Source organism: Vipera ursinii (genome assembly GCF_947247035.1).
Source record: "Vipera ursinii genome assembly, chromosome: 6".
Taxonomy (NCBI): domain Eukaryota; kingdom Metazoa; phylum Chordata; class Lepidosauria; order Squamata; family Viperidae; genus Vipera; species Vipera ursinii.
In genome coordinates, this window is record NC_139515.1 from 28,619,452 (window position 1) to 28,642,920 (window position 23,469).

Genomic DNA, 23,469 nt, shown 5'->3' on the forward strand with positions numbered 1-23,469 from the left:
GATTCAGAATTAAAGCCTTTTCTTTTTCCTTAATTTCATCCTCTAATTCTTTCCTCTTAAATTCCAATTTACATCTATGTTTATTGTTCAAATATATTAATACACCTCTCATATAGGCTTTATTTGCATCCCAAACCATCTCAATAGAAGTACCTTTATACATATTAATTTTAAAAAATTCTTTCATCTGTTTTTTACACTCTTCCACATTTTCCTGATATCTAAACAAATTTTCATTTAAGTGCCAAGACCGTCTGTCTCCATTATCTTTTTCTATCTCCAACCATACTGGACTATGATCAGATATAGTTCTTGGACAAATCTTGATCTTCTTAATCCTAGAAAAAAAATCATTAGTAATTAATACAAAGTCGATCCTGGAGAAAGATTGATGCCTGTCAGAGAAAAAAGTAAAGTCTTTTTCTTGCAAGTTCCTTTCTCTTCAAACATCTCTCAATTCCAAGTCATCCTTCATCTCGAAAAAAGATTTAGGCAGTTTAGCATGACTTGGCATGCTTTTAAAAAGACCTCCCTTGTTCATTTGTACATCCAAGACGCCATTCCAGTCTCCCATAAAAATACAAGATTTATAATCCCACTCAATAATCTTGCTGTGTAATAAATTGTAAAAATCTCCTTGCTGTTGATTAGGAGCATATAATCCAACCAAAAGCGTTTTCTTGCCTTCTATTAATAATTCAATTATAACATATCTTCCTTGTTTGTCTGTTTCAATTAAACTCGCTGTTAAAGTATTCTTAACATAAATAACAACTCCATTTTTCTTATCAGGCGCAGAAGCGATAAACTGTGTGCCCATCCTAAAGTTTACCAAGTACTTTTGATCAGCCGCTCGAATATGTGTTTCCTGTAAGCAAATAACATCGTTTTAAAATTGCTTTAGATATTGAAATACTTTCTTTCTCTTGTGTGGTGAATTTAGACCATTAACATTCCAAGTTAGAAGCTTTGTTGCCATCTTTTGCGACCTGAAGCTTTTGGAGTGCCTCTTCCAACATCACCTGCACTCTCTTTGGCTTCGCTCCTCCCACTGCTTCACTGTAAGTAAGTTTTTGAGATGCAGTCATAGCTCTCTGCTGTTCTTGCTCTTGTCTCATTCATCTAGCTGCAGCGTGTGTCATTCTTTGGTCTCTGACCTCCTACGTTGGTACTGAAATCTGATCCACTCCTGTAGCTTTCTGGAATTCTCCATCTTTCAACTGCGTATTCCTTCAGCACCTTGTATACTGTCACTTTGTTGACGCTCTCCTTCGCCATTCTTCCTTTTAGATTCCAGAAGTGGTATGGGGCCTGCCTTCAAAATATTGACATAAAAATCACGTGCCTGTAAAACTGTGAGAAGACAGTATCTCGTGCCTGCGTGCATCACCACCATATCTACTGGGATCTCCCATCTGAACTGGATATCCCGTCTTCTTAATTCTTCTGCCAGAAAAGCAAATTCTTTCCTTCTCCTTAAAGTTCTTGGAGGGATCTCTTTTAAAATTAGAACTTCTTGCTCTGCAACTGTGAATTTGTTATTATAAAAGTCTTGAATAACCTCATTTCTAATTGCTCTCTTTGTAAAATAAACCATCACATCTCTAGGTAGCTTCCTTTGTCTTGCAATCCAGGAATTAACACGAAATATTTTATCTATATTCACCATGACATCTTCTGCTGAGCGCCCCAGAACCTGTTCAAGAGCTTCTGAAACTACTTTTTTCAAATTTTCCTTAGGGTCTTCCTTCAACCCTCTAATTCTCACAGCAAACTCCATCTCTCTATGCTGGACCAATAATAAATCGTCGTCAATCTTTTCCATCACTGTTTCAGCATCCATCATTTTGGCATCTAATCTCATATTATTTTGGCTAAGTTCTTCCACTTTCTCATCCAGATGTTCAATACAAACAGCCATACCTTGAAATGCAAGTAAGATGTCTGCCCTTATTTCTGTGTTCTTCTCCTCAATAAGCTCAGCTAATTGCTGAGATTACTTTTTCAAAGCCTCTTGCAAAACATCCTGCAGATCTTTTATTGTCAAGGCTGTTGCGGGTGCGGGTGCCGGAGGGGGGTGCATTAAAGCCTGTAATGAAGATTGCTGAACTGGCGAAGCCCCCGTGCTTCTAGGAACTTTAGTTGACTTGGCAGCCATTTTCACCCACTTAATTCTATTGTGCACTTTTACTTTTAAAAATGTCCAGAAAGTTTATTGAGTTAAAGTTCAAATACTTGCTCTGACAGCATTCTCCTGCACAGCTCTGCCTGCATCCAAGTAATCCAAAGTTCACTCTCGCTAGCAGGGATGGTTGCAGCGTCCTGCTCTGCTCCAAAGCCTTGGAGCAGAGACGTCCCGAAGTCCGGAGCAAACTCAGGCTGCGGGGGGAGGGGCAAAACCCTTCAACCACCAGAGTTTCTACTCTGGTGGTCCGAGGGAGCTCTACACCTGCCTGGGCGCTCACCCCCTCCTCTTCTCCTGAGGAGCAGGCTTCCAAGCCGCCAAACAGCTGATCGTTGCTGGTTTTGGTGGCTCTATGGAGACAGTGGGGCTGACAGCCGAAATGGCTGCTGTCAACGGAGCCTTGCCACCCGGAAGTCTGAGTTCCTCTTTCCTAAGATGTGGATTGGGGTGGGTTTTGACACCAGGTCTCACTCAATCTGTACTTGTACCTCTGATTTTTCATGCCTAAATGTAAAAGTTTGCTTTTCTCCAGATTGATACTCATTTTGTTGGATAGGGCCCATTGTTCAAGTTTATCAAGATCTTTTTGAATCCTGAGTTTGTCTTCTCGGGTGTTGGCTACTCCTGTCTGTTTGGTGTCGTCTGCAAATTTGATGAGTTCTCCTTCAATTCCTTCATCTAAGTCATTTATGAAGATATTGAAGAGTACTGGGCCTAAGATGGAAACTTCTCTCCATGCGGATGTGGTGCCATTGAGGATTACTCGTTGAGTACAATTTGCCAGCCAGCTACAGATCCATCTCGTGGTGATGTTGTCTGTTCCACTTTTTTTTAGCTTACCAAGGAGTAGGTTGTGGTCTATTTTATCAAGTGCCTTACTGAAATCTAAGTATACTATGTCCACAGCATTTTGCTGGTCAACTAGCATAGTCACTTTATCAAAGAATGAAATAAGATTGGTTTGGCATGATCTGTTTTTAACAAACCCGTGCTGGCTACTAGATATAACTTTGTTTGCTTCTAGTTGTTCTCAGATCTGTTTTTTATTGTCTTTTTTAGAATCTTCTCTGATATTGATGTTAAACTGGTTGGTCTGTAGTTTCCTGGATCTCTTTTTTTCCCTTTCTCGAAGATAGGAACCACATCAACCCTTTTCCATTCTTCAGGTACTTCCCCATTGCTCCAGTTTGTGGTGCAATGGTTCTGAGATAATATCTGCCTGCTCCTTCAGATCTCTTGGATGTAATCTGTTGGGTCCCAGTGATTTATATTCATCAAGGTCACTGGTTGGATTGTTTTCTATTGCTAGTGTTTGCATTATGAAATTGCAGTATAACATGATCATTTTCACCCAAGGTTCCAGCAATTTCAATTCCCTCTAGCACTTATTCTCTATTAGTAAGGATTAAGTCCAGTATAGCTTTACATCTAGTTCTCACCTCCACCTTTCGGGTGACAGTGTTGTCAACTAGGTTGGTGAGGAATCTGTTTAATCTCCCGCTCACTGCAGAGTTTGTCTCGCAGTTGATATCTGGATAGTTGAAATCTCCCATTACTACTGTGGTATGCTTCCGGCATACATTTTTAAATGGTTGGCAAAGAGTTCGTCTATTTCTTCTGATTGGTTGGGTGGCAATGTCACTTTTTTCTTTTTTATATTGACCCATATATATTCTGAAGATTTTATCTTTGATCATGTGCATTTGTGTAGATATGTCGTATTATCTTACATATAGTGCAACTCCCCCTCCACTTTTTGTAGACCTGTTTCTTTTGAAGAATTTGTATCCATCCTTCAGTCCATTCCATTCATGGGTTTCATCCCACCAGGCTTCTGTAATGCCAACTATGTCACACCCTCCCTCGTATACTATTGCTTCTAGTTTGCCCTGTTTGTTCCCCAAGCTTTGAGCATTTGTATATAAGCATTTAAGACTTTTATGTCTGTTCATGGGCATGTTTCCTGCATCTCCTGATTGTTGTTTGAGTTTTTCTTTTTTCTCATCACTGCCTACCTCATTGTTTGATTTGTTTTCTTGGGATTTATGACTGGTTTTGGGTACTAGAGATTCTAGAGATTGATCACCCTTCCCTCTCGATTTTGATTTAAAGCCCTCTTGATGATTGGGCCAGTTTTATTTCAAGTACATTTTCCCCTGTTTTTGTGAGGTGCAGCCCATCCCTTGCCAAGAGTCCTTCGCGTAGGACATGCAGTCCATGATCCAGGAAACCAAAGTTTTCTTCATGACACCAACCCTTTAGCCAATGGTTTATTTCTAAACAAACAAACAAATAGGGCTTTTTCATAGATATATACCAAACTCCAAAATATCAGTGGGTCTACCTATTTATTTTTTATAATTATAAAAGCTACCCAAACTACTGTTATGTAGAATTGGTAGCCTTTCAGTAGCAGGAATCTTTACTGAAAAAAGATTGAAAAAAGATTGAGAGTCAGCTAAAGCCAAGACTTTAAAAAAAAATAGCTGACTTGTTTTTATTAACCTTTTAAAACCCATACATGCTTCTAATAAAATAGACTTTCTACTAGTCCCCAAATGTAGCCCCAATTTTTTTCAATAAGACTTACCATGAAATATTAACTATACTATGTCCCAATCAGTACTTTGGAAGAAAATGTGTTATTGTTACCTTTCTCCCATGACAAAGGGGTAAATGAATCTAGGGAAATTTTGGAAAAGGGAGGTTCACTGAAGCCCTGTTAAATTTTCTGCCCTCTTTTCTCTCTGTACTTGGTATTTTCTATATACACCTGTTTGCAAAGGAAAACTTCCTCCATCCATTTTAATTCTCCCACAATGTTAAATACCTGATCCTAAGAATTCTAAAACCTTTGAATGAGAACAGTAATGGAGGCAGAATTAGCATGCTCATTCTCATTCCCACCTTTCACATGTAGAGTTTATACTAAAGGCAGATAACTGAAAAGGGTTTGGATAGTTTGAGCCCTTGGATTATGCTGTCCATATATTTTAAATTGACCTGAGATTGTGATCTTTACCCTTGATCATTTGTCTAGGCTAGCAAGACAAGAAACAGGAAATCAAAACAATCACATAGCACATACATTAAGATGAAGATGATGATGACAAAAATTAAGGAACTGAGAAAAAGAATTAATGACCTCATTTATTATCTCCTGTGTTTTTTCCCTAAAAAAGAAGAAAAAGTGGTGGAAAGATTCTACAAGAGCCGTGGAGGTGCAGTGGTTAGAATGCAGGCTACTTTTGTTGACTGCCAACTGCCAGCAATTCAGCAGTTCAAGTCTCACAGGCTCAAGGTTGACTCAGCCTTCCAAAGTGTAGTGTATGCCTTTAAAGCATACACAGAAATGTCAGCACAGCAGGGGGCTGGACAGCTCCAGGCTATAACTGCTTTGGCGGGAAAGCCTGAATAGAGCGAGTCGTTGACAGCCCCAGGGCAGGGTCAGCTCTGGCGGGAAGCCAGGGTTTAAATCCATTGGCCACCTGCACTGGCGGGAAGCCCAGGTTTAAATCTATTGGTCACCATTCACCTGGGCAGGTATAAAGAGAAGGTAACCCCTTTGCTCCAGCTTCATTTCTGACTCAATAAAGAAATACTACCCAGCTCAAGTGTCCGTCTCTCCATTCAACCACGCAACATTGCACAAAGTCAATAAAATGGGGACCCAGATTGTTGGGGACAATATGCTGGCTCTGTAAACAGCTTAGAAAGGGCTGCAAAACACTGTGAAGTGGTATATAAGTCTAAGTGCTATTGCTATTGCTTTTGTCACAGTTATGCTTAAGCAGATCATCACAATCTAGTTATTAGGTTTGATGCCTTTTCAAAATAAATGGAAATAAGAAGGAAATCCCAGTAAGAACAGTTTCATTTGCTTGCAAAAATCAGCCATAGGGAATGACTTTCTTGAAAGCAAAACAACAACAACAACAACACCTTAGCTATATTCCTAAAGGAACCAAACCAGCAAAATCTTTCAAAACAAATGCTGTTGTGACAATTAATAACACCTGGGAATCTGGCTCACTTAATTGTGTCACATTCCCCAAATAAAGTTTAATTTGGAAAAGATTCAGCATATACACACCATAATTCAGCATGTATCATTCCTTGGAGGATATAACTTCACTTAAGGGTAAAATATTCTACCATGTGCTTTATTATTTCAAACTGTGATATGGTACCTTGATTTGTTAACTATGTATTCTTATTCTATCCTATTGAGAACTAGCTTGTCGCTGCTAAGCAATTTCAAGTTTTCATCAACATTCCATCCTTTTTTCTGCCCATAGTACTAAATTATTCAGATTTGCTTTCTTCTTTTCTGGCTGGCAGAGGGGCAAAATGGTGCTATTTAAATAGTAATGGCAAATAGAATATTTTTAGAGATTTTATTTATTTGCTCATTTATGACACTATTAAGAATGCACCCTAACCAGTCAGAAGTTAGAAAAGAATAAAATATCACATTATCTATATTGAGACACCAAAGATCAACATAAACTAACGAAAATCAGCACAAAGCATAATTTTACTACGGTAGCTACAGCATCTGGCTTTAACTGTGGCAATCAAGCTTCAAGTCCCCGTTCAGTCATGCAATTCATGAATTAGATATGTCCTTATGTACTTTCTTATGTCCAGCTACCACACAGGATTTATGTTATCAGTGGATGAAGTGAGGAAAATTCCATGTACCTAGGAAAATTCCAACTACATAGGAATTTTCAAAGGGAAGAACATAAATAGAGATATAAATACATATATAAATAATGAGCCAACAAACATATGGGGATCAGATTTAGTCTATAATGAGTTCACATGGAGATCTAGCAATACATTGAACTATCTATCATAAAAACTGAAAAAAATAAATGGGGAATGATTTTTTTGGAGGGGAAAGGTATTTTTTTTTTAAAAAAAAGCAAGTTCAAAGTTACTTTGTTGTAATTGTTTAAAGTTACAACAGCACTGAAAAAAGTAACTTATGACTGGTTTTTACTTTTGACTGCTGCAGCACACAAACACACACATTCATGTAATCAAAATTCAGGTGCTTGGCAGCTGGCAAATATTTATGACAGTTGCACTGTCCTGGGGTTATGTGATCACCACTTGCAACCTTCCCAACTGGCTTTTGACAAGCAAAGGCAATGGGGGAAGCCAGATTCAGTTAAGAACCACATGATTCACTTCACAACTGCAGTGATTTGCTTACAACTATGGCAAAAAAAAGTAATAAAATGGGGCAAAATTCACTTGCTTTGCTTAGCAGTGGATATTTGCGGCTCAATTGTGGTTGTAAGCCAAAAACTAACCTGTACTGACAGACTTTTCTATGCCCATTTTCAAGCCTACACAAGCATATATTTTTTTAGAATGGTCTCATCTGAAATCCACTTACTCTGGCTTCTTTGGCCTTACCAAACTTGTGTTTGCTATAAAGCCACCTACTGTATCTTTATTCATCTATTATGCAATAGAGACTACTTTATAATGTACCCTCAGTTGACACCAAAAAAGAGGTAAGCAGTTGAGATTACAAAACAGAAATACTGTAAGAATATGCTTTTTAGAGCCAGAGTTTAAATGTCTAGTCACACAAACAACTGTCTTGGTAATTATTTATAGGGGGAAATGTGAATGTTGTGGGGACCTTTGTACTCAGAGTCTACTCTGTGTCAATTATTTTGTTCATGGTAAACAGATCATTTAGTTGGAAAAACCCCATCTGCCCAGATATATATCTTATTATTTATGAGAACCATGTTTAGGAATGCAGGCAGCACATGTGCATAATTAATCCTGAGGAGAATTAGACATTGTTTGATTCACAGCTGAATGCAATTAGCATTAGGAAGTTTACATATGTTGGCAATAACACAGATTAGCAACTGAAGTGCTTGTTAAAAAAATTAACCTGAGGCTGCTAGATCAAACCTCTCTTAATGATGCTTTAATTGTTGTTGATGAAGTAATAATCAATTTTGTTTTATAAATAGTAAATCAATAATTTAGATCTAATTAGCAGCACTGAAGATCTACAGATCCAACATGCGTGATGTGTGCTATGAACTTTCTTCACAAACAATTGTTAAGGGAGTAGTGCAGTCCATTTGCAGAATCTCTGTGTATGTGTGTATGTGTCACAGACGGAATGAGCTATTAATGCTAGAAGTTGCTGTTGATGTAGTGTTCAGTTAAAGATAAGTACTTTTCCTTCTGAAGCTTTTGGACTGTTGGAGACAAAAACAGATACACATTATTTTCAGATACACATAAACATATACATGCATACAACTTTACAAAATACATTCTTATAGTTCAGAGTGTGAAATGAAGCACTCTATTAGAGAGGGAGGAGGCAAGGAATGTAAGTGATGAACAAGAGGAGATAAAGTACAATTGAACTGTAATTGTTTTTGCTTCAACTTCAAGAAGTTTAACATTAATTAATGACTCACCTCAAGATTGGCAGAAGAGAGGACTTGGTATGTGCTGGAATGTCAGAAGGACCTATTGCAACAAATGTTTCTGTTTGTCATGCATATTTACAGCTATATGCTTTAAATTCTTTCAGTTAGGGAAAGAGAGTCTTTTTCCTCCAGTAACAATCTAATTTTCCCATTTAGGTAGAGGAGAGATATTGTACTGAAAATAAATGACAATGAGAAATAATGTTTGCTATTTTTATAAATCCAACTATCATTCTTCCCTCCCCATACATTTTTTTAATATCTTACTGAAATTTGAGAAATTAAGTTAAAAGTAGACCGGATGGATTGCTTCATCTGCTTTATGTCATGTTAGTCAAAGATGAAGCAAAACTATGAACACTGAACCCATTACCAAAACGTTATATGTGTATACTGCCTAAGTACAAATCGTAGTTAAACTAATCATCTACATCTACCTGTATCTGAAAGCTAGTGTATTCCACACAAGGAGAGATATTAGAAATAAAAACTTACTTTTGCAGAACTAAGAAATAAAAAAAACATTATTTAGATACATTTATGCACGTGTTTCTGTAGAGAAAGAGAACAAAATCAAGAATGTGCATATACCAATCCATTCTTTGAGCTTCTATCAACTAGCAATAGTAGTTTGATGAGAATAAAAACATTTACATGCCTAGAGTGAATAAAAAGATTTTCTGTGATGTAGTTTCTGTTTGCTGTCAAAGAGACCTATAATTTCTATTTATCATAATTTGGAGTTCTACATTTTTGCCTCAGCTTTTCAAACATCAACTTTAAACATAGACAGTGGTGTTTTAAATGGACTATATCCTAATAGTGTTAATGGTATATTCCTTTATGGATACATATTTATACAACCCAACACCTTTATAGCAAGCCATGAAATAAAAGAAAATGAGACCATTCTTGCCCTTCATGGATTACTGCCTTGTTGTGGCAAAGGGGCTTGCATAATTCAATGAAGCTATCAGCTGTGCCATGGAGGGCCACTCAAGACAGACAGGTCATAGTAGAGAGTTCTGACAAAACGTGATCCACTGGAGAAGGAAATGGCAACCCACTCCAGTATCTTTGCCATGAAAACCCCATGGACAGTACCAAAAGGCAAAAAGATATCATGCTGGAAGATGAACCTCTCATGTCGGAAGGTGTCCAATATGCTACTGGGGAAAAGCAGAGGGCTAGTACTAGTAGCACCAGAAAGAATGAAGCGACTGGGCCAAAGCCGAAAGGAAGCTCAGCTGTGGATGTATCATGGGGGAAGGAAAGTCTCATGCTGTAAAGATTTTTTCTCCATAGGAACCTGGAATGTAAGATCCATGAATCAAGGTAAGCTGGACGTGGTCAAAAAAGAAATGACAAGACTGAACATCGACATCTTAGGAATCAGCGGACTAAAATGGACAGGAATTTAATTCAGATGCCCATCAAATGAAATGAAGTAGCCTTCATAGTCAATAAAAGAGTAGGAAAAGCAATGCTGGGATACAATCCCCAAAGTGACAGAATGATCTCAGTTTGAATCCAAGGCAAACCATTCAATATCACAGTAGTCCAAGTCTATGCCCCAACCACTGGTGCTGAAGAGGATGAAATTGACCGGTTCTATGAAGCCCTATAGCACCTTATAGAACTAACACCAAAACAAGATGTCCTTATCATCATGGGGGATTGGAATGCTAAAGTAGGAAGCCAAAAGATAACCGGAATAACAGGCAAGTTTGGCCTTGGAGTACAAAATGAAGCAGGGCACAGGCTGATAGAATTTTGTCAAGAGAATACGATGGTCATAGCAAACACTCTTTTTCAACAATCCAAGAGATTGCTCGACACAGAAATAAGATTGATTATATGCTCTGCAGCCAAAGATGGAGAAGCTCTATACAGTCAGTAAAAAGAAAACCAGGAGCTGACTGTAGCTCAGACCATGAGGTTCTCATTGCAAAATTTAGGCTTAAACTGAAGAAAGTAGGGAAAAGCATTAGGCCACTCAGGTATGAACTAAAGCATTAACTGGTAGACAAACTCTGCACCAAGTGGAAGATCTAACAGATTCCTGACAAACCTAGCAGACAACTTTGTCACCCAAAAAGTAGAGAAGGGAACTAGGGGATTAGCCATTTTGAATCTAATTCTCACTAACAGAGATGAAATGATAGAAGGTGTTGAAGCCACAGGAACCTTGGGAGGAACTTATCATGCAATATTGGAATTCAACATTATGGAAGGACAAGCAATACAATACAGTCAAACTAGAGTCTTGGACTTTAAGAGAGCTAATTTCAATAAACTTAGAGCTTGGCAAGGATTCCATGGATGAGAATCCTCAAGGGGAAAATTTTGAAAAGTGAGATAATAAAAGTCCAGTCTAGCACAATACCAACAAAGAGGAAAAATAACAGCTCTCAAAAGAAACCAGCATGGCTGCATAAAAAACTTTCTGATAAATTGAAGGATAAAAAGGACAAGTATAGAAAGTGGAAAGAGGGTCACATAACTAAGTCAGAATATCAGCAAATAGCCCGAGCCTGCAAAGGTGAAGTGAGGAAAGCTAAGGCTCAAAATGAACTAAGGGTTGCGATCAAAGTAAAAAAAAATAACAAAAAAGCTTCTTTCAACATGTAAAAAACAAAAAAGTGAAGGAAATGATTGGTCCATTAGTGGGTGAAAGTAGCAAGAAGGTAACAAGCAACAGGGAGAAAGCAGAACTATTTAACTCATTTTTGCATCTGTCTTTACAAAAAGGGAAAAAACAACCTATCCAAAAACAGTGCCATAAAAAACAGAATAGAAACACAAGTTAAGATAGGCAAGAAAATGGTAAGTGAGCACATGTCCAGCCTAGACCAGTTCAAATCATCAGGACCAGATGGATTACTCCCCAAGGTTCTCAAGGAACTGGCAGATGTGATCTCAGAACCACTGAACTATATTTTTCAAAGATCCTGGAGCACTGGAGAACTACCAGAGTACTGGAAAAGAGCTGATGTAGTTCCCATCTTCAGAAAAGGAAAAAATGGATCCAGGAAATTACAGACCTATCAGCCTGACCTCAATACCTGAGAAGATTCTGGAAAAGATAATCAAAAAACAAATTAAGCGAGCACCTAGAGGCAAACAAAATCATTAATAAAAGCCAACATGGGTTTGTCGAAAAAAGATCACGCCAGACAAATCTTTGACCAAGTGACAAAATTAGTGGATCAGAGGAATGCTGTAGATATAATTTACTTGGACTTCAGTAAGGCATTTGATAAAGTAGATCACAAACTACTACTTGATAAGATGGAAAAATGTGGGTTAGACAGCATCATCACCAGATGGATTTGTAGCTGGCTGACCTGTCGTACTCAGCATGTGGTCCTCAATGGAACCACATCTACATGGAGGGAAGTATGTAGTGGGGTGCCCCAGGGCTCTGTTCTGGGCCCAGTGCTCTTCAACATCTTCATCAATGATTTGGATGAGGGGATAGATGGGGAGATCATCAAATTTGCAGACGACACCAAGTTGGCAGGAATAACCAACACTCCAGAAGACAGGCTTCAGATACAGGAGGATCTGGACAGACTTGAACACTGGGTGTTATCTAACAAAATGAAATTCAATGGTGAAAAAAGTAAGGTTCTACATTTAGGCAAGAAAAACCAAATGTACAGTTACAGTATAAGAGGTAGCTTGCTCAATAGTAGTTAACTGTGAGAGGGATCTTTGAGTCCTAGTGGATAATCACTTAAATATGAGCCAGCAGTGTGCTGCAGCTGCCAAAAAAGCCAACACAGTGTTAGGCTGCATTAACAGAGTGATAGAATCAAGATCACATAAAGTGTTAATATCACTTTACAATGCCTTGGTAAGGCCATACTTGGAATACTGCATCCAGTTTTGGTCACCACGATGTAAAAAAGATGTTGAGACTCTGGAAAGAGTACAGAGAACAGCAACAAAGATGATTAGAGGTCTGGAGGCTAAAACAATAATAATAATAATAATAATAATAATAATAATAATAATAATAATAATAATAATAATAATAATAATAATAATAATAATAATAATAATAATAATGATGGAAGGGACCTTGGAGGTCATCTAGTCCAACCTCCTGCTAAGGCAGGAAACCTTTTACCATTTCAGGCAAATGGCTGTCCAGTCTCTTATTAAAAACCTCCAGTGTTGGAGCATTCACCACCTCTGGAGGCAGGTTGTTCCACTGGTTAATTGTTCTAACTGTCAGGAAGTTTCTCCTTAGTTCTAGGTTGCTTCTCTCCTTGACTAGTTTCCATCCGTTGCTTCTTGTCCTGCTTTCAGGTGCTTTGGAGAATAGCTTGACTCCCTCTTCTTTGTGGTAGCCCCTGAGATATTGGAACACTGCTATCATGTCACCCCTCACCCTTCTCTTCATTAAACTACACATACCCAATTCCAGCAACCGTTCCCTATATGTTTTAGCCTCCAGCCCCCTAATCATCTTTGTTGCTCTTCTCTGTACCCTTTCTAGAGTCTCGACATCTTTTTTACATCGTGGTGACCAAAACTGGATGCAGTATTCCAGGTGTGGCCTTACCAAAGCATTGTAAAGTGGTATTAGTACTTCACTTGATCTTGATTCTATCCCTCTGTTAATGCCGCCTAGCACTGTGTTGGCTTTTTTGGCAGCTGCAGCACACTGCTGGCTCATATTGAAGTGATTGTCTACTAAGACTCCGAGATCCCTCTCACAGTTATTACTATTGAGCAAGGTACCACCCATACTATACCTATGCATTTGATTTTTCCTGCCTAAGTGTAGAACCTTACTTTTTTCACCATTGAATTTCATTTTGTTAGATAGTGCCCAGTGTTCGAGTCTCTCCAGATCCTTCTGTATCTTAAGCCTATCTTCTGGACTATTGGCTATTCCTGCCAGCTTGGTGTATATAAGGTGTATATAAGGAATGGCTGCTGGAATTTGGTATGTCTAGTTTAATGAAGAGAAGGACTAGGGGTGACATGATAGCAGTGTTCCAATATCTCAGGGGTTGCCACAAAGAAGAGGGAGTCAAGTTATTCTCCAAATCACCTGACGGCAGGTCAAGAAACGATGGATGAAAACTAACCAAAGAGAGAAGCAAGCTAGAACTAAGGAAAAACTTCCTGACAGAACAATTAACCAGTGGAAAAACCTGCCTCCAGAGGCTGTGAATGCTCCAACACTGGAAGTTTTTAAGAAGAGACTGGCCAGCCATTTGTCTGAAATGGTATAGGGTTTCCTGCCTGAGCAGGGGGTTGGACTAGATGACCTCCAAGGTCCCTTCCAACTTTACTATTATGATTATTATGATTATGATTATATCCCTGATGAATATACAGTTGTTGTTGTTAGTTGCGAAGTCGTGTCCAACCTATCGCATTCCTATGGACAACGTTCCTCCAGGCCTTCCTGTCTTCTACCATCTTCTGGAGTCCATTTACGCTCATGCCTACTGCTTCAGTGACTCCATCCAGCCACCTCATTCTCTGTCGTCCCCTTCTTCTCTTGCCCTCAATCTTTCCCAGCATTAGGCTCTTCTCCAGTGAGTCCTTCCTTCTCAATAGGTGGCCAAAGTATTTGAGTTTCAATTTCAGGATCTGGCCTTCTAAAGAGCAGTCAGGGTTGATCTCCTCTAGGACTGACCGGTTTGATTGCCTTGCAGCCCAAGGAAGTTGCAGCAGTCTTCTCCAGCACCATAGCCTTCAGTTCTTTGGCACTCAGCCTTTCTTATGGTCCAACTTTCACTGCCATACATTGCAACTGGGAAGACCATAGCCTTGACTATATGCACTTTTGTTGACAGGATGATGTCTCTGCTTTTTAATGTGCTGTCTAGATTTGCCATGGCTTTCCTCCGGAGGAGCAAGCGTCTTTTAATTTCTTGGCTACAGTCCCCATGTGCAGTGATCTTGGAGCCTAGGAAAATAAAATCTGTCACTACCCCCATTTCTTCCCCATCTATTTGCCAGGAATTGAGAGGGCCGAATGCCATGATGTTGGTTTTCTTAATGTTTAGTTTCAACTCAACTTTTGCACTCTCCTTCTTCACCTGCAACAAGAGGCTCTTTTGTTCCTCTTCACTTTCTGCCATTAGAGTGGTATCATCTGCATATCTTAGGTTGTTGATATTTGTCCTGGCAATCTTAATTCCAACTTTTGATTCATCTAGCCCTTCCTTTCTCATGATGTGCTCTGCATATAAGTTAAATATGCAGGGCGACAGTATACAGCCTTGCTGGACTCCTTTCCCAATTTTGAACCAATCAGTGGTTCTGTGTCCAGTTTTCACTGTTGCTTCTTGGCCCACATATAGGTTTCTCAATAGACAAATAAGATGGTCTGGTACGCCCATCTCTTTAAGAACTTGGCACAGTTTGTTGTGATCCACACAATCAAATGATTTAGCATAGTCAATGAAGCAGAAGTAGATTTTTTTCTGGAAGTCCCTAGTTTTCTCTATGATCCAGCGTATGTTGGCAGCGTATGTTAGCAATTTGATCGCTAGTTTCTCTGCCTCTTCAAAATCCTGCCTGTACTTCTGGTAGTTCTCGATCCACATACTGCTGGAGTCTAGTCTGTAGGATTTTAAGCATAACTTTACTAGCATGAGAAATGAGTGCAATGGTGAGATAGTTTGAACAGTTTTTGGCACTGCCTTTCTTTGGAATTGGAATGTAAACTGATCTTTTCCAATCCTGTGGCCACTGTTGTGTTTTCCAAATTTGCTGGCAAATTGAGTGTAGCACTTTTACGCATCGTCTTTTAAGATTTTGAATAGCTCAGCTGGAATACTGTCACCTCCACTAGCTTTGTTGTTGTTCAGCTTTTCTAAGGCCCACTTCAGTTCACATTCTAGGATGTCTGGCTCGAGGTCAGTCACCACCTCATTGTGGTTATCAGGGACAATAAGCTCGTTCTTGTATATTTCCTCTGTGTAATTTTGCCACCTCTTCTTAATCTCTTCTGCCTCTGTTAGGTCCCTGCCATTTTGGTCCTTTATCATGCCCATTTTTGCATGAAACATTCCCTTCATCTCTCCAATTTTCTTGAAGCGATCTCTAGTCCTCCCTATTCTATTGTTTTCTTCTATTTCTTTGCAGTGTTCATTTAAGAAGGCATTCTTATCTCTTCTAGCTATTCTCTGGAATTCTGCATTCAATTTGGTGTATCTTTCTTTTTCTCCCTTGCCTTTATTTTATTATTTATTTTATTTTAATTCCATTTATATCCCGCCCTTCTCCGAAGACTCAGGGCGGCTTACAAGCTTAGCAGTAGCCTTCATTCAATGTATATGCCTGCTTATTAGGGCTTTCACACACCCCAAGCGGCATTATTACAAAGTCAGCTTAATTGCCCCCAACGATCTGGGTCCTCATTTTACCTACCTCGGAAGGATGGGAGGCTGAGTCAACCTTGAGCCTGGTGGGATGCGAACCTGCACTAATTGCAGGCAGCTGGTGTTACTTAGCCCACTGCTCCACCAAGGCTCTCCTTTCACTTCCCTCCTGTCCTCAGCTATTTGCAAAGCTTCCTCAGACAGCCATTTTGCTTTCTTGCATTTCTTTTTCTTTGGGATGGTTTTAGTTTCTACTTCTTGTACAATGTTGTGAACCTCCATCCATAGTTCTTCAGGATGGCTGTGTATTTTGGACCATAAGAAAGGCTTAGCACCAAAGAATTGAGGCCTTTGAACTATGGTGCTGGAGAAGACTCCTGCGAGTCCCTTGGACTGCAAGGCAATCAAACCAGTCAGTCCTAGAGGAGATCAACCCTGACTGCTCTTTAGAAGGCCAGATTCTGAAGTTGAAACTCAAATATTTTGGCCACCTAATGAGAAGGAAGGACTCACTGCAGAAGAGCCTAATGCTGGGAAAGATTGAGGGCAAGAAAAGAAGGGGATGACAGAGAATGATGTGGCTGGATGGAGTCACTGAAGCAGTAGCTGTGAGCTTAAATGGACTCCAGAAGATGGTAGAGGACAGGAAGGAGTGGAGGAACGTTGTCCATGGGGTCGTGATGGGTTGGACACGACTTTGCAACTAACAACAAATAATATTATATTTCCCAAGTACTTTCCTTTGCAAAGCATAATAATGTAGTAAATTAATAACTAATAATAAGACAAAATGCTACTGAATTAAACTGTATAGAAGTGAAATGATAGTGTGTTAAGCACGGCAACATGTCTTTCTAACCCAATAGGGTAAGTTCTTAATGATTAGCAACAATAGCAAAAGGGTTGATCTGCTGTCTTAGGATTACAATAAAATAATTAGAAAAAAAGCTTGCTTCTTTAAGGATCCTTCTAACAGATTTAGTTTGACAACTTTATACAAAATGAAAGTTCAGAAATATTGAATTTAACCTTATAGCCCTATACTTTCAATAAATCACAGTCAATATGGTTTAAGCTGCTAAATATTTATTTTTATGGATTCCAAACCACCATCTGAAAATCCTAAGTGGAAAAAAAGAACCAGGGAGAAAACTTGACAGACTAATTTAAATATTTTTAAGCATATTTTAAGAAATAAAAGAAGAGATATGATCCCCTAGATTTTACCATGTTGAACAAATATTGATTATTGACAATCATTTGATTTGGCTCATCATTTTGTCAAGGAAACCAATTCAAGCTATCTGTTATTCACTACTTTTGTGTCTGATCTTTTGCCTAGATAAGAGCCTGTACCCAATACCTCTCAAATTGTCTCTCAAAAATCCAAGCTCCTTACATCAGTGGCAAAAGTTAAAACAGGAACATGAAAGGAAGATGAAAAAGGATCACTGTTTAAATAGAAGGACTGTAGTTTCAAGTTTCAATTCTTTATCAAAACATCTCTACATTATTATCTTTTTCCTGTCATCTGAAACTTGTACAAAGATTTACGTAAACATTAGTATAATGTTTGGTATATAAAGCTATTCAAAAAATCAAATACAAAATTATACCTGACTTATTAAAAACTGACACTCCTATTCTCCAGTTTTTTCTTGGTTCAGCCACATGATTTTTTTTATATATTAATCTGACACATAAAAAGCACCTGTATGACTAGAGTGTCAGTTAATGGAAATACTGTTCTGATCTGTTGGAAGAAATACTATGTTTTTCTGGAAAATAGATTTGATCATAGTCTGCTGACTTTCAAGTGTCCATTTTTTGAAAATTACATGTAGGTAAATATTATATACATGCAGAATAATTGCAATGAAAAATATTGTATTCTGACATTAATTCTTTATATCTTAAAAAAAAAGTCTAATCCTTGGGGTAGCCCAGACACAATTAGCCACAGATTCAGATTCTACATGTTAAATGGTAAGTTATTCATGATACTCTCATGAAAATGGTAACACACTACAGTCCTTTTCTTTATTTTTTGTAGGAGATTAAACTTTGGCGTTTATTATTTCCTTGCTTGCAGTTTTAATATGTCGCAAGGAAAATGTCAAATTTGGAGCAGACTTTTTACCTGAAATCAATTTGATTGATTTTAATGTCTTATGCCCAATGTATATCATGAGCTGTGGTGAGGCAATGGTTAGAATGCAATATTGCAGGCTACTTCTGCTGACTGCTGGCTGCCTGCAATTTGGCAGTTCAAGTCTCACCGGCTCAAGGTTGACTCAGCCCCAGACTGTTCTCAGCCCCAGATTGTTGTGGGCAATATGCTGGCTCTGTAAACCACTTAGAGAGGGCTGTAAAGCACTGTGAAGTGGTATATAAGTCTAAGTGCTATTGCTATTGCTATTTTGATCCCAAGCACAATTTCAGATTTTGTTGGCTAATTACCAGGAATTTTGTATACCCTTGTTCAGAATCGACATTTCATTCATTAAATATTTGGTAAGTTTGGTGATTTGAAGAGACCTAATTTACTTATCAAAATGTATTTCTTGAAGAACTTATGATGAGCTGCAATTGTGTTATAAGAATGATTGCAAGAATTTTCAAAGGCACAGCATCTCAGCTCATTCATTTTTTCAGATTACAATACATGATTGCACAAAGAAGTTGGTATCTGAGACCTGGTAGTATGGATAAAGATAAAGGCTTTCGAATTGCATAATGTTACACTTCCAAAATCATAAAATAATTTGTATAACCCTCCTCATGAATGAAACCAATTTACTAATTAGGATAGGATGAGCAAGAAATAAGTATATACTCACTAAAAATATGTAACTTGTATCATATTTTCTTGAGTTGATTTTAGAAGCAGATGATCCAAACATTCCAGAATTGACTATTCTGGAAGAAGAAATGAATCAATCCTATTCTTCAGAGGCTCTGAACCTGGAACACCAAGAAATAAAGCAAATCCTAACTATGTAGAGCCACTTGTCATGTTCAAAATGAATGAGCAGATTATCCAAATAATAATAAAATATTGGTCCTCTAATCATGAAATGGTTATTAATTTCATTAGGATTGCCATCCAACCTGAGAGTTCCATCATCTGGCAGTGTATCATTAATCATTTTATATTTTTCATCCATGTACTTTCTTTGGTAAAAAATATAGGAGTGGTTTATCATTGTTTTCTCCTGCATACTATGAACTGATTTCTTTGCAACTGTCTCTATTGCTACTGCCCAAAATAGGTACCTGCTTACATTAGCTGGACAACTGGGATGACCTTCGCACCTAGGGTGACTCTACATATACTCTTGGCAAATATTTTAAAAATTATATAGGAACTGTAAGAATAATGTTTTATCATCACATCCTAACAATGATCTCTGTTTTTCAAAAGATTTTTCTGTATATAAATCTACATTGACTATCTCTTTCCATCTGCATTTATGGACAAGAGGTCTATCAAAACTGTATCTTAGTCTCAATAATTTTCACCTTCTCAGTATCAGTTCACTCATAATGCTATACTAGAAGGCAAATTCAGAAGTGAAAGCAACAACTCATCACTTGTAACCTAAACCAGCCAGCCTGCAATACAAAACTTATATTGTCTATAGGAGATTTTTTTTCTTGCAAATCTTGGATTGCAAGATTTACTCATATAATATTTTTGCAACCCTATGAGAAGTTCTCATCATGTCATCCACAATATCAGGGTGCTTATCCATGTCTTCCAGTATGATATTTATTATCTTTTGCCAGCAATATATTCTGTATATACTGCCTTTCCCTAGAAACTGATAGCATCTATTGCAAATAAATAAATGGACACAAATTTGAAAGCAGGAATAGGGATAGTACAAAACTTAAGAAAAATATTTGCATTTTATGACTGTGCTTAAATTTTAACAAATGATGTACAAATGACCAGATCAATCACAAAACTGTTACATTACAGTTTAAAAATTTTGTTTCATAACCTAGAGGACATGAATGTTTAGACTTGCTTGACACGCTAAAGAGTGCCAGAGGTTTACAATCCACCCAAGAGTATGGGTTTGGACCCATTTGCCCTCCTAGATAGGATGGGAGTGTTGGGTTCTGGGTGACTAAATAGAGATTTCCACAGAACCATCCATTTTTTTATTGTGGATGAGAGTGTTATCTTGACCTATAGGCTCAGAGAGGTTTTTCCCCCCTTGAAAATGTTTCTTCTCAGGTTTCAGATTTTGGGTCAGCTGAGTCCCCAAGGGTCAGCAGTGGAAGGCAGAGACTCTTGAAGAAAATGCAGTGACATCCCCTTCTTTTGTCAGCAACACAGAACTCAGATAAGACACATCTTCATGCGCAGATACTCGAGTTGGGCTGTAGGAAGTGGTTTGTTCAGCATATCAGCAATTTGATCATGTGTAGGCATGTACTGCAATTTAACAAAACCTTGTTTAACTGTTTGTCTTATGTTTTGATAATGGATGTCAATGTGTCTAGACCTGGAACCTGTAAATCGATTCTCAGATATGTAAACCACAGATTCGTTGTCTTCCATCACAGTGATCGGTCGAATCGGGTGTGTCCAGATATCTGTGAGTAAAGCATCAAACCATGTTAGAGAATTACAAGCATCTGAAACACAAGCATATTCAGCTTCAGTAGATGAACAAGAAACAAAATTCTGTTTACGCACATGCCAGTAAACAGGACATCCATTTAAAAACATCATATAACCTGAAGTACTTTTATGTGATTTCTTATCACTTGCTCAATCTGAATCTGCATAACAACATAACTCTGCATAGTCAATGTGTGTTGGTTCTAACAACAACTTCATGTCTTTGGTGTGTTTTAGATATCTCAATAATTTCTTAACACATGTCCAATGAAACTGTTTTGCCTTGCCTACGTGTCGTGATAGGAGATTAACACTAAGTGAAATGTCGGGTCTAGTCCAACTACTAATATATAGCAGCGACCCAATGACTGAGCGATAGTGTTTGATCTTCGAACTCAGGACTTCGTTCATGTGCCAAGTTGTGAAAATCGGTTTGCATGGGTATACTCACTGGTTTAGCATCCTTCATGTTGCAGTGATGCAATAGTTGTTCAATCTTATCTTCTTGTGTGAGGCTAAACCCCTTCTGAGTTTTGACAACCTGAACACCTAAATAAGTGTTAATATATCCTAAAGACTTCAATGTGAAAAACTGTTCTAAAGCTTTAGCAAAATACTCACTCATCTGCTTATTTGGACCAATATAAACAATATCATCAACATAAACAAGAATTATCTCATACCTATTATCAGATCTTTTAGTAAACACGCATTCATCTGTTTCGGACTTAATAAAGCCCATTGACTTTAGTTTGTCAGAAAGACATAAGTACCACATTAAACCAGACTGTTTCAGACCATAAAGACCTTTGTGTAGAAGCCAAGTATCCCCTTCTTGCTGTCGGAACCCTGGAGGACCTTTCACATAGATTTCTTCATCTAGGTCAGCATGTAGATAAGCTGTTTCAACGTCAAACTGGAAAACCTCTAAACCAAGGATAGTTGCAGTGGCTAAGGCGATTTTTACACTCTCAGTCCGCACTGTGGGTAAGTAGGTATTTGTATAGTCCTCAGGATAACGTTGAGCGAAACCCTGGGCTACAAGTCTGGCCTTGGACAACGACTCACCATTTGGCTTCTTTTTAATTCTGTAGACCCATTGAGTGCCAATAACTTTCTTGTTTGCTGGAGGGCTTGCAGGCGTAAACACCTGAAGTTTCTTTAGACTGACCATTTCAGACTGCATTGCCTCATACCATTTATCTTGCTCTGATTCAGGAAGATGTTTGATTTGTGTGAACTTCTCAGGAGGAAGTGTAACATTACAAATCAAAGTTAAAGGTGCTTTCGTTACTTGCCACGAATACCGTTTTGGAGGGATTCCCTTTGTGGTCCTCTTGGAACGTCTTGGAACAACCATCCATTCTTCTTCCGTTTCATCCTTGTCTTCATCCTCAGCAGCAGCAGCATTGGCGGCTTGCAAAGATGGAACAGTAGGTTGAGAAGAACTCGTGGAAGGAACGTTCACCTGTGAATCTTTTTTTTTTAAAGTATTTTTATTAAACAAATTTTAAATAAAAAACAAGAACATTATTACAAAGTACTAAAAGGTGCATCAAATAGAAAAACACCAAGACATCCTAGACACCAAAAAAGACAAGAACAACATTAGACAGGACCGGGGAGTGTAATACTACCCCTAATTTCTTTTTCTCGTACATCCCAGGCTAAGTAACCTTTAATTACCAAATATTAGAAATCTATAATTGTATATATCTCCAGATTCTATACCTCAAATAAAAAATAGACAATCATCTAGTATTTCCCCCGTTGAGATTAAATCTTCTATTTTGTAACCATGAATACCAGGAGTCCCAACTTTTATTGAAAAGTGATTCACTTTTCCCTTTGAGAATATATGTCATACGATCTGACTCTGCGCATAGTAATACTTTCTCTATTACTTGATAGTCCGTTGGGATTTCCATCGTCTTCCAATATTGCGCATAAGTCATACGCGCCGCTGTTGTAATATGTATTACTAGATACCAAACATTTTTTGGTACTTCTTGTGGCTTCATTCCCAAGAGGAAAATAGCTGGGTCCAATTGAAGATCATATCCTGTTATTTGAAATAACCAATTTTTTATTTTGGTCCAGTAACACCTAACCTTTGGACAAGTCATCAGGCTGCGTGGCATCAGCGGCATCATCTCTAGGAAAATAAACTCCAGGATCGTTAGAATGAATCTTGGACCAGTCAGCATCTTCCTCAAAAGTAGCAGATTGTGAAATCACTATGACATGATGAGAGTCAATATATTTGCTCCATTTTGAATTATCATCAATACCCATAAATCTCATCCTTTTTGCTGCAAGACCCCCTTTCTTTCTTTGGGCCAAGGGAATATTCACCACAGCATATGAACCAAAGATATGGAGATGTGAGAGGTCAGGCTTGTGTCCATATAACATGAAATAAGGGGTCTGATTTATTACACTACTCCAGGTACAGTTGATGATATTGTTAGCATATTTAATAGCTTCGCCCCAGTATGGAAGACTGAGGTTAGCATCTTCAAGAAGGCAACGCATCATGGTTTGCAGAACCCCATTTCTGCGTTCTGCCACTCCATTTTCAGCTGGAGTGTAAGGAGCTGAGGTCTGGTGTAGTATGCCATTCTTATGCATCCAGTCCTGAAAACGCTGAGACATGAATTCAGCACCACGATCACTCTGAATTCTGGTGATGTTGACTTCATGTTGGGTATAGACAAGAGCGGCAAAGTCTTTAAAGATCTGAAACGTCTCAGATTTTTCTCTCATAGGAAATACATATCCATATCTAGAGTAATTATCAACAATTGTCAA